Source organism: Linepithema humile, chromosome 3 (genome assembly GCF_040581485.1).
Source record: "Linepithema humile isolate Giens D197 chromosome 3, Lhum_UNIL_v1.0, whole genome shotgun sequence".
Classification (NCBI taxonomy): domain Eukaryota; kingdom Metazoa; phylum Arthropoda; class Insecta; order Hymenoptera; family Formicidae; genus Linepithema; species Linepithema humile.
In genome coordinates this window covers 28,987,792-29,001,222 of record NC_090130.1, presented here as the reverse complement: position 1 = coordinate 29,001,222, position 13,431 = coordinate 28,987,792, and the positions used below count along the sequence as shown (strand labels likewise).

General features: G+C 36.8%; 2 protein-coding genes across 4 annotated transcripts in view; one reads left to right on the top strand and one right to left on the bottom strand.

Annotated features, from left to right (window-relative positions):
- Positions 1-13,431, bottom strand: part of LOC105676684 (A disintegrin and metalloproteinase with thrombospondin motifs adt-2-like) — a 102,863-nt gene that overhangs the window by 14,395 nt on the left and 75,037 nt on the right. The window lies entirely within an intron of this gene.
- The window catches only part of LOC136998568 (uncharacterized), a 33,242-nt gene that overhangs the window by 3,905 nt on the left and 15,906 nt on the right, over positions 1-13,431 (top strand). The window lies entirely within an intron of this gene.

Genomic DNA, 13,431 nt, shown 5'->3' with positions numbered 1-13,431 from the left:
AGAGTTTCGCGCGGCCAATCATTTAATCTCAATAACTCACAATGCCGCCTGAGCCGACAGGGCTATCGCCGTCGCGCCGCTTTTCTCGCGATTTCTGCCCTTTTTTCTCACCATTTGCAAGTCGATCGGCATCGTAAAGTGTCGCTTGTCTTTGGTGAAAGCCGTCGCATATAATTACAAGTTTTTCCGTTCCGATGCCCGCAGGCTCGATTCGAGTTAACGAGGAGTTTAGTACGCTAGCTCGAGCACCGAGCGTCAATCAGATACAGAAGCGTTCGTTTTGCAATAATGAAAGGGTGGAAGCCGCTGAGAAAATCGCTACTTTCATTCGCGCGCGAGAGCCGCACAAGATTGACTATGCCTTCTGCAGTCAGCATATCATATTTAAGATGGCGAATTTTGATAGCATTTTTCCTTGCGAGAATTTAATTTGTGTCACTTATTATTCCGCCGTTTTTCGGTGTTTAGAATCAAGTGCCTTGACAATCGAATTTAGATTTCTCTTGAGTTGAGATTCAATTGTAGAATTTTCACTCAGTTAATATATGAAAAGCAAAGAGATCTCTTTAGTCAAAAAAGTCTTCAAAATGATTTATATTTTTGACAAATTTTATTTAATTTTATTTTTTGACCTCGCGAGCAAACGTGTAAAAGTTAAAATCGACGAGCTGCTAATTCGCATTATACCGAGAAACATTGCCCACCTCTCTCCATTCTCTGACCAATCTGATCGTTCGCCGATCGCGACTACATGGCGCCGCGTTAATCATGACACCGTTCGTTCAGTGAACGTCAGTTTTCTGGAATCGACGAGTTATCTCACGAATACATTTTACACGATGCAAAAGTTTTGTGAAAAGTTAAAGCTCAAATTAATGCAGTTTGAATCATTTTTAATTTTACGACTTTAAATTTTTTAATGCAGCTGAGCAAGAAACGGAAAAGTGAATCGCAATATCTACGTATTTATTGTACGTACATTCATAGAAATTGAGAAATGAGAATTTATGCTATTCGTTCCGCACGCAAAATTTGTTTGTGGAAGAAATTACGATGCTTCGCGATGGACACATGTGCGCGCTTTTTCAACACTATCAATCTCTTCTTCCTGATACATAATTTTCGTAGAAATTCCGCGCGCTACGTGCCGAGAGATAATGCGTCGCTCTCGATTAAGTTGTAGCTGCTGTTTTATCGGCGAGATAGCATACTTTTCTGGCCGACGGTTCGAAACTATCATCGCGTTTCGCCAGTTGCAGATTGCAATATTGTGAATGAAAATTCATATTGTACAAATACGCTAAATTTCTACGAATGTACATATAACAAATAGATATAGATATTATTGCGATTCGCTCTCCTGTTTCTTGCTGGATTAAAAAATTAAAAATCGTAAAATCGAACAGGAAAAACTATTCAAACTGTATTCGAGTTTTAACTTTTCACAAAAAAGTTTTAATTCGTGTAAAGTCGCATTGTCCATACCATCGCATTATCGAATATCATAGTTAAAGCATGGCTGGCGAAGCTGCACCTGGTCGCCCACGTCCGTGCGTCTACGCGTACAGCACTCGCTCGCGTGTATGATCTCGCGTCTCACTTGACGCCCGTTCCGCCGAAGCGGCGGCAGGACGTAGTGCGACGCGGCGTTTTCTCCGCGCCGCGGGTTCTAAGACCCGATTCAGGCCCTACGAGTCACCTCTCTCGGAGGATCAGCATAATGCGATGCCAGCCCACGCGTCCTGCTTGCCCGCGTAGCCAATACAGGCACGCCCAGTCACATAACTGCCCAGGTGTGCTCGATTTCGAGAACTTCTCTCGCGCCCCCCCTCTGCTACCGCATTCTAAGAAAGAAATTAAAAATTAGTAACAAAAATTTTCATTTTCTGTCAAATGTGGTCTTAAATTTCTTCACACAATTGCTTATATGAGAGTAATTCGCTCGTTTCAATTGTTCTGCTTACAAAAAGTCTGATCAGAAACTTTAATTAAAATACATCGAAATTCTACACTACTGATTGTAATTGCATTATAAGAAATCACGTGATTTTATTCCATCCATTGCATTGAGTAGATGCGTAAAATTTGCTACAAGCTTTTCAAACTAAAAGCAATGCGGTGTCATCAGCGTACAAAGATGCTGCGGATAAAAAGTAAAAATTGAGAGACTGTATTTTTTACTAAATGTATAGAATTTCGTGCTATTACGATTCAATGCGAGCGTGCGGTGTCAAAGAAGAAGTCAATCAATTTTTCATTGTACACATCGCGTGTCCGAAAAAAGTCGATAATAGATCTCCGATTGAACCCGCGTGACTATTGTTACAAGTCTATGCGGCGCGCTACGCCGCGCAGTCGGTACCGATTTCAAAAGTAATTATCCGCGCCCACGCGCCACAAGTATGAAATGAGCCGCGTGCCCAGCGATCACGATTGCGATCCTCACGATCGATGATACATCGAGCAAGCTAGGGGAAGAGACTGAAGAAACGACCGGAAGTATAACTGCAGCTATGAATTGTTCGTCGGGATTATGCTTCTTCAAATTGCCGCCTTGTAGCGTGAAATTAGCGATCTTACTTTCAACTTGATCAATTTTTGTCATCCTATAATAGATTGCGAGTATTTAAGATGGTTAGGTTAGATTAGGTGCAAATTTCAAATTCCTGTTTTCCGCTTAAGGCTCCTGGATACTCGCCGCGGCTATGTTGGATTGTGACGTCAGAGGCGAGAAATGACACGTTAGAATTCTTGCGTGCCATTTTTTAATAAAAAAATATTTTGATAAAATAACATTATAGATCGCTTTAGCACACTTGTAAAATTGCCCGAAAACTATGCTTCTCTCTTGACAGTAAATAAACAACCGTAAAATGAATGTGGTATGAATCGTATCACCTCTGACGTTACGATTGCCAACATGGCCGCGGCGAGTACCCAGGAACCTTAATTCTAATCGAACTAATAACGATCTGTTTATCGGGAGCAGCATTGCTTTTTAATATATTCTTGATCTATGGTTCATATTGTTGACATTTATCGCAAAGCCTCGATCTCTCCGGGGAAATAAAAGGTGAAAAAACACAAGATCAATAAGCCACGCTTCATTAATTTCCTTCGCGCGATAATTTGTAATCAAAGACGATATGTTTTTTTCGATACCTGGCTCGGACACGTATTGGAGCGCGACGCAATTATTGATCATAATTTTAACGCATTTTAGTCATTAATAATTCATCAGCGATACGGCTGCGATTAGAAAAAGGTAGCGGCATGCAGATTAATTGGAAACCGGCCAATGTTTTTTAAATAACAACGCGACGAACTTGACGGAAAGTCGGTATACGAAACAACATTTTCATTTAGAGCAAATTATTTGACGGCGTGGCCCGCGTGCGCGAAAATAAACAGGTTCTGATGATTTTGTAGATTGATTTATTACCGAGTCAATAATATAGACAGTTATAATTAGTCGCGTATCGAAATGCGGTACACACACAGTCATGGACCATAATTCTAGTTATTAATAATTCATTCGGCGACACCGATATGATCTATAGCGCGAGAAATTGCATTTACGCATAGTACATGCTAAGTAAAATGAGATAAAAATGAGGTAATACTCCCTAAATAGAGTCAAGATAAAATCGATAAAAATTGACATGTAGATTGACATTCTAATTTAGCGCAAAAGAGATAGTAATTTTTGCACTGTGCATGTAGACAGTCGCCGATGATTATATAAATGAGTCACCTTTATTTTATTCTTAGAATATATTTAATAATTATTTGGATCAAACTTATTTTTGAAAAAAATGACTGTACATACACAAAAATTCCACATAGAAGAATGTAAAATTAATCAAATATAACAGTAAGTTTCAAGGAAATGTCTGAATTTGTGATCTTTATTCGATTACGTAATCTTTACGGTTGATTATCACCCAATCAGTTGCTGTTCAATATGTTTATTCGCTTATATAACTATCGGTTTCTACATTTCACTTTGTACTTTTTTTTTTAAATATGCAAACATTTAAATACACAAGTGTTACGCTATTTGCAATTTCTTCGTGCCGTGAGAATAACATGTGCCATGTATCGCTTATCTCGGTGCATTTTTTACATTTTGTTTATACATTTTATGTAAATTGCTTGCCTTAATTTGACAATAAATTATTATCGTCATGGAAGACGGTGCAATCTTACGCTTATTTCGACAGGCAAAAGTTAGCATTCTATAAAAATTTTACGGTAACGCGTAACGCATTTTTTAATCTTGTCTTTAAAATTTCTCGTTTTATCTTCTCTCACGTCTGGTTGCGTAAATATATTTTATTCGTGACGTGGCCAAGTATCTAGGACCGGTCCTGCCACCGCACTGTCACGGTATCCGCATTTATCAGTGATTGCGATTTATAACGGCAGCCCTTAATGGAGCATGCGTGCGACATTTGTCGCCTTTCGATTTGTGGGCTCGACGTGACATCGCACAAATTTCGCGCGAGATCAAAGGCGCGTTGCTAATCTAATAATTGAATAATTCCTTTAAGGTGAAAGCAGATTTCGTCGAAGGCGTATTTCAGCGTTGAGCGCGCTTCAACGAATCGAGAAACATAAATGTTGTGATCCAGGATTCAAGGGATTTGCGATACTACTATAATTTTGAAAATATCTTCACATTTGGCGATTGTAACGTAACGTAAATTTCTAAAACGAGTTGTTTTATCTTTTTGGGAAGCATTTTTATCAAAATTTTGAATACAAGTTCTCGAATTTTATGTAAAGCACTCGAAACTGGCTCCAAAAACACACTGATTGGACAGCTATACTGTCTATATGGCAATATTTAATTCTTTGTTTAATTTCCACGATCTGTCCGCTTGTCTGACTACTATGTCCAGCGCTACGATAAATGCGATCGGCGATGTGCGAATTGGATCGCGAAAGATTACTTATCGGCAATAATCCCCGCGTCTAATGCCCTCTTCAAGTGCACACAAATTCGAGGCATTGTGCGATGCTTTAGTACGATTCTGCGGCATGGACGGAATTAAATTCTTGCCTGTATCACGGTATAAGTTTGTCGGTCGGTCCTTAATCTCAAACTTACCGCCTCGAATGCGGCGATTAGGATTTACAATGTGCATGCTTTAGTATACATGTACATGTACGTCATCTGTCACCGAAGCACCGGGGACAGACGGCTTATACACCGCGGAGGCTGATTCCGAGGGGATTAGTCGGCTGGTTGGTTATTGCGCTCTCTCGGTTGTTGCAGCGGGGTTTACCGGCGGCGGCTTCCTCGGCTCGTGTTGCTCGTGCTCGGTGGTAGGCAACTGATTGCGCGGCTTTGAGAGCAGGCTGCATTATGCACGCTTTGTAAACCAAGCCGCTGAAAAATTAATCGCGCGCGCGCAAAGTTACGCCGGGGTAACTCAATACAGGGCGAACGTAACAGTCGCCTAAAGCCGGTCCCGTCGGCCGTTCTATATGCAGCACCCGCATTTTCCTTTTGCCAACCTGTTCTTTGACATATTTGAAATTGAATTTTTTTCGGACAAAAATGTTGGAACTTTGTCATTTGGAGATAACTGGTGAAAAGAGATTTCTTCAACCAATTTTACAAGTGCAAATGTATTTTACTACGAATATTTTTATTAATTGTAATTTAAAGTTTATGTAAAACGGGCGTTTTTTGAAAGCTCTGAATTATTTCTGATAATAAATGGAGGGAAAGTAGAAGTTTGAGACTAAAAAAAGATGTGTAATTTTTAGCAACAATAAATAAATGGTACATGATAAATAAATAATTTTTTATTAGCGAATAAAAAGATGCAAAGCCTGTGGAGCTTGCGAGTAGTGTTGCTCTGTTGCTAGTACGAAGTGTGATTAAAGTCATATTGATTCTTCATTTGTTTTGTTCGCAAAAATTTGTCAAGTGTTATATAATTGCTACAAAATTAATTCTTGTCCTCAACTTATTCATTATTATGCGCATCTCTTTTGCGTAATTCGGTCACTCTATTTCGGTCACTCTTTTATTTCCACCACAACTCTCCTAGTTATTTTCTTAGACGCTTCGCGTGATGACATTCCCGTTTCCCGTCCATGCCGAAATAAAAAAAAAAGCGAGAGAAGATGCGCTTTCGTGTGTCGAAGTCACGATCGTTCTCCCTCATCTTCTAACTAATAAAAGCTTTTAACGCCTGGTCACAATTTGAGAGAAGCTGCGAGATGGAATAAGAAAGATGCCACTAAAAATTCCGCATTAGCGTCAATATTGTTATAGATAATGTTGTTACAAGTTCAATGTTGAATATCCAGATGCAGTAACTCTTGTAGAAAAATATCTCTGCTTGAATAAAATAATTGTAAAAATTATCTTTTATCGAGATCTAATTTAAATTTTGGAGAAAATTTAAACTTAAAAAAATATCTTTAATACTTTTATTTTTCTGTATTACTTTTTAATTATTATAAAAGACTACTACAGTTAGAGAAAAAAAAGCGAAATCTCTTTTATAATTCCAATATATTTTTTTCAATTCTGAGTTTTCCGAACTGGCTTAGAGATATATACATATATAGAAAGATTTTACATATTTTTAGTTCAAGTATATCTAATTGTAAGTTGAAGACAGATAAAAATGTTAAAAAGTATCAATTATTCACATTATATGTTTAAAAGTAATCATTTAGTTATTTTTAAATTTCTTACAACTACAGACAGTTGTTCAATAGATAATAATTTGACTGCACATGTCATAAATTATGTATACATACATACAGATACATTTTTTGTGATAAATATATCGGAGAATTGCAACATCATACATTTACGATGTATATTCAAGAACTATATAAGTCCCGATACTTTCACGCAAATGGATAGCTTTATTATTAAAGTCCTAGGCCATAACTACGTTTTATGTCACACGTGGATAACACTCTTTTTCGTCATCTATCATGTTATTCAAAATTTACCGAATGGCTCGGGGCCACAAATCCAATCTTCTCCAATTTGTTTGGGCCCTGGAGAACGCGGGCCAGTTAATTTCTTCAGGCGACTAAAATGCGTATGGCGATGCCTCCGCCCCCAAGTCGGTTTTAATTAAATGATTCTGCTTCGCGTGGTATCTCGAGATTTTCCCACGGACATATATTCACTCACTTTTCAAGAAGCAGGCAACTGCTCTCCGTTCTTTGCCGGAAAAAAAAACCTGCTTAATTCTCGAGGAGGTGTTTTTTATTTTAGCTCTTTGGTATAGTTTTTTTTAAATATGCAAGTTGATAATAAAGTACAATTACGTAATATTGTATAAGAAAACTATTTGTATATGATATAATTAGTATCACATATAACACGATTTGTTTTTATTCTCGAGACAAAATGTGATTTATGTTTCAAACAATAAGTTTTTTCTCAGAAGGATTAAATGACGCCGAATTCGGTCATTCGTGTAGTGTTCGAAATAAAAAGGCAACTTAGGCGACCGTGTTTTGATTCGATCTCGACGTAGCATAGCGTCGAGAGGATACCCGTTTGTTCGCTTTCCCCGACGTGGAAGACCGGGCCATTAATTTGAGCGCGTGTCACGATATTTACGGGGGTGCGCCGGCTCGTCAGGTCTCTCTCTTTTTTCCGACCTCCTCCTCGTCAATTAGTCTTTCAACGTGGCTCAACTCGCGCGAGAACAAGATCTTTTTTTTTCTTCGTTTTTCTCTTCTTCGTTTCTTTCGTTTGACGGTCTCTGAATCTTAGTGGCGCAGACGTTTTCCCACTTCGACTACTGAATAATTAGAATACGTCTAAGAATACCATTTATTTCGATGTTGTTGAACATTCTGTTAAAAATAATTAATTAGGAAAAGTATCAAAACATAACCTTAATATGGCAATAAAAAGGGACTGTAAATATTAAGGTTACTTTTTGACTCTCTTTCTCTCTCTTGTATATCGCGCAATTGTTTTTAACAATAGGTACAATTAATATTTATATTATGTTGTATTTGTGCGTGTATCGTATCGCACATTGTGTGTGCAGACACTTTGATAAAGATTCTTTCGAATAATTGAAGGTGTGCTATAATGCCCGAACTACACCGGGGATGATCCTGCTTGTGGCTCATCCGACTACTTTCGCCCGTCTACGCTGTAGGTACAATTTTAGTGTTGTTATATTATTGGTATCATTGACTTTAAAACCAATAATAATTTCAGTTATCTAATCTGTAAAACAAACTTTTATCCGATTTAAGGTATCCCGAAATGTTATTCTGTCCGACAGAAGATGCTTATTTTTATTTGTAATATATGTATATTTTGTACACGTTTGACACACTACTTATGTAACATAACCTCTTCACATTTATGTGAAATAATCTTCCACTTGAATTTAGGCACAATTAGAAATTTTTTGGGTTGGTACGATTGAAAACCAACTTCAGTATGATTTTCGATCGTCTACATTACTCGCTCGGATGAGCCACAAGTAGGATCATCCTTCGGTGTAGTTCGGGCATAAGTATTTCATGCTTTTTGACAGCCATTACTACCCATCGTCCGCTTTTTTCCCGAGTGGCGCGTGTTTTACTTTGAACAAGCATCTTTATTCGGCCTGCTGGCTCACCATGATATGGAAGATCTCTCTTTCTTTGATTTTTCCAGTCATTTCTAGGACTATGAGCTACCAATTTTCGACACCAATTAGGCCGGCCGTGGGACCCGTACGTCCCTTCCACCCTTTCTCGTGCCTGCATACTTCTGAGGTCAAGAAGCTTCGACCTCTCTCACTTTCTTGGGATGCTCATAAAGATGTTATTGCTATTATTACTATTATTACCGTCGTTATCGCCGTTATTGTCTTGCTTCGAACGCGTGCCGCACGAAAAGTCATACCAGATGGCTATCGACGGCATTTCCTACCGGCATTCAAATGTACTGGGTGTACCAGAAGTCATATCTTCGTTTTCTTTGCTGAAATCAGCAACGATTTGTGCGTAGCAAAGTTTTAGTATCTATTATTACTGCTCAAAGTTTTTAATTTTTTATTTCTCTCGATTATTTCAATAATTGAATATCATTTATCTCGAAAGTAATGTAAATCCGTAATAAATTCTAAAATATTTATTTCTGTCCGCGCTGTTTCGATATTCAATTAATTACCATATTTTCTAATTCAACTCGCTTTCAAAGTATTTCGTGTGAATACATAACTTCTGAGAGACCTTGTATTGTATAATATCATCGTATGCTTATCTAGCTTCACCGCCAGACTTCTTACAACTCGTGAAATCCAATTTACTTCTCGGTAGGCTTGAATATCGTGATTGCGAGCGCAATATTCGTTGAACTAATGTGCTTTTAGATTAGTGTGTCCCTCGTAAATTGAAGCACTCGTTATTTCGTAATAATAATGACATATCCTTTAATCCAGCAACATGATATTAATCTGATTTATTCAGAGAATTATTTCGTATAAAAAAAAAGATCATGGAAAATTACTATCCGAAAATATCTGCACCCGAGAAGCAGAAGCGCATGTCAGAAAATCGGTTTAAAATTTCGGTTTATTTTCCCCTCCTTTTCAAAAGAGCGGGCAATTTTTATTTACCTACAAAGTCAATCAATATTTAAAAAGAGAAAAGAACAAAGAGTGATAAATATCTGTAATGAAGCGGAATGCAATTTCCTCAAGCATTCTCGCCGTCAAAACTAATTAAATCATCGTCATATCGGATGAGTAGGTTGCTCTTTTTACCTGCTGATATGCCAAAATTGTCGACTTGTGGACACTGCAGCACGGCAATTAGACAAATTGGAATCTTGTTTTCGTAGTACACATCCGAAGGGCGGACTGTCGAGATGACTTCAACGATGATTTTGATGAATTTAGTTGGATTTAATTAGGAGGCGTGCGCTCGCGCGCACATTTTCGTGGTCCGTTACTCAAGGCGGTCCCGCGTCCGAGGACGTTAAGAATCGAGTTTTGCATAGCCGCGGGACAAAGTCATAAAATACCAAGCGTAACAGCTTTCAATTACGAATCCCCTGTGTACGCGCGCGTACGTAGGCTCGCCCGCCACCGTTAAGACGAAAAAACGAGGAATGCTCCAGCGAGAAAAAACGAACACTAATCGTAGAATTCTCTCGGTCGCCCTTGAAATTGTTTCTTGCATGTTATTTGGACCTTGTTACGCAGAGCTAACCGGCGTGAATGCGCTCGGGCTGATGAGAGGTATGCGGGATTCTTTTGTTTGTGATTGAAGGCGAAATGTATATCATAATATATCAATAGTGTCAGAAAAAAATATACTCGGGAGTTGCAAAAGGAAAAATAGTGAACAATAATAAAAAAAGAAGAGAAGAAAAAAACACACTCTAGCGACAATATTAAAATATTATGATAGATTAAATGTGAGAGAATAGTATCTTTTATTCGTACGACAAGCACGTTATAGAAGATTTTATATATAAAACTAAATATACAGTTAAAAAATTATGATTATGATTTAAAGAAAATAAATATCTTATTTTTGTGCATTCGTAGTTTTCGCTTCTAAATGATACAAACTCTTTTTGTTCCAAAGCATCGGAATATCTTGATAAGATTAAAACATCCTAGCAATTTATCGCGCTTGTAAAATTTTGTATTATCCATCAGACAATTTCGCTTTGTGTCCCCGACAAGTAATGATATCATTTTAATTTGTCGCGGGTCAGAAAGTTTGTTGTTACGTTACGATGGCATTTCGTCCGGAGCACTGTGTTGTTTAGTGAGTTCGCGCATGTGATTGCCCTCGTGAAGGTTATCATAAAAACCTTAGAGACACATGAAAGAATGTGAGTGATGGATTGTACGAGCGATTTATCAAGCTATGAAATTATATGAAACATTAGCTTATATACTTTGATGAATTTGATTTTCAAAAGATTTTATAAGATTTAAATCTTAATAATCAAATCTGAATATTTATTTCTAAAATTGATTAAATTTGATCAAATTCTTGTATTTGTAAAAATGTAAAGTCTTTAGCAGTTTTGAAAATAGGCATTAATAAATTGTCAATATGATTTCAATAGAGAAAAAGAAATATATGAAAATTTAAAAATATCGTGATAATTTATATAATTTGTATTTATATAATTAGAGTTGTATAACATTTTTTATTTGTATCTAATTTTACGGATTACATTTTACAAATTTCATTCCATACTTTGAAAATTAGGGACAAGAATGTGAATGAATATTTTGTATTTCCATATTTAGTATCTGATGTTATTTAAGTTTCGATGCAAATTTTTCGAAACACTCTATATAATTGTGTCACTCTATAATGGTATGGTAATTGGCGATTCGTCAAGCCACGGACAAGCCATGGATTCACCGCGTTAACCGCTTGGTCGAGACACGTCGCAAGTTTGCCAGGAGTCTTTGGAGTACTTCGTCGAATGACGAAACGTCTCTCTGATGAGAACGAAATGAGAGGACGAAGCAAAAGGAAGAGTACGATGAGAAGAAAGAAGTGGAGGAGATCACATATGTTTTTACGCGACGTGCAGCGCGAAACCTGATTCATCTTCTCTTTCGGAACGTCATAATTATGTCGTAATTGCGCGTTTGTTCGTTATTTGAGGAGAAGGTACGTGCGTGGTTACGCGCGCGCATCACAGATTATAATGTATCTTTCCGAGGAAATTATCTGGCAATTTCTCAATTATCTTTTTCAGCGACAGGAGGCGTATCTTGAATTTCACGATAAAATAAAGAAATAGAGAAAAAACTCATTATAAATTGACGCGCTCCATTATTGATCTTGTTATCTTTATTTGACATTATCAAAAAAATTGATTAAACTTTACTTTCCTAATTAAATGATTCTGATTTCAAATGCACATAAAATAAGATTATGCATGCATATGTATTTTCGTTTTTATCGACTAATCGCCGACGTGACCGATCAATCATGAAATCATAAAGAAATCTGAACAAATACGCTTCGCTCTTCTCTCGCATTTGTCCTCGACACGTGTCGCTTTTTCCTTTCACACAGAAAGCGGTACAGTGGGTGGAAGAATATCGTTACATGCGTGCCGGTTCTTCCCGTAGAGACGGAGGCAGGACGTGTTGCGACGTTGAGTGGGTGGAATGTGTGTGCCTCGGACGCATCCGACTCTCTTTTTCCCGTCGTCCAACGCTACGCTGTCGCGCCCGTAGAACCAGTTTTTGTTTTTCGAAGAAAATTAAAATTCCTAACGATTGGATGCATAAAAACGACAATTTTTATCTTGCACAATTAAGGCGTAACATATATAAATATATCGTTTTTTTCATCTTTTCCTCAATAAAGATTGTCGAAAAATGTAAATAAATAAATTTACTTTGTCTTTTAATGTTTCATTGTTGCAAGACGTTGCCATATATAGAAGAACCGATGATGTAGTTATATATAATCTCCAGTTTTATACATTTTAATTAATAATCAAATTAAGGTTATTAATGATTTTATTAATGTTAAGTTTGCCAGTTCCACACAAGATCATAAAATTGCGTCGCTAGCGTGAATGTCTTCTTTGGAAAACATTTTTTTTTTCAGAATAAAGTAATCGCGTTTGATAATAGAACTCGACTTTATGTGTCTTTTTTACTGTTTCTTTTTTTTTGCTTTACTTTTTCAGCTGTTTTCTCTCTGTAATTTATATTCAACCGCGTGACCATGTTACAATGAGAAGGTAAATAATACAAAAAATATCATGCAATGTTATTGATCTGTTATTATCTGAGATCATGTTCTTTTATGACGTTTTAAATAAATATTAAAATTTTTATTACATATCTTTTGATTTTTAATCGTTTTCTCCCAACATAATTGTTAGGTGCTTAGATTAATGTAAGAATGGAAAACCAGTGCAAAAAGAACATTGAGGAAAAAATGTGGAAATTCCACCGTATAATCTTTAATTTTATATTTAATCTTATTATTTAATTATTTTATTCCTATCTTGTTAAATATTACTCAAAAGTGTTATGTTAAGTATGTAGATGAAATGACGTTTGCACATGTAACATTTGTGCCAGACCGTTAGTTCTTGTTCAAGTGCTCTCATCTTTTCATTTTTTCTTTGCGCAAGAATCTCTTCTACGACGAGTAAGTATATGCGCTGCGTCTAATGCTGTAAGTGCATTTTATGACTACACATGCGAGGTTCGCGAGAAGAAAGTTTATTTGAAAATAGTGGCAGATGGATGATCACTCGATTAATCAGTAAGAATCAATGAGCAGGCTTATGATATTGTGTGGCGCATGTTTACTATAAAAACATTATTATTAGGTTATTATCCGATCAAGTACTTTTCTACACTCGTAAAAATTGCACCATTTCGAAGTAACGATATTTTTTTAATCGATAGAAGTAATTTATTATTA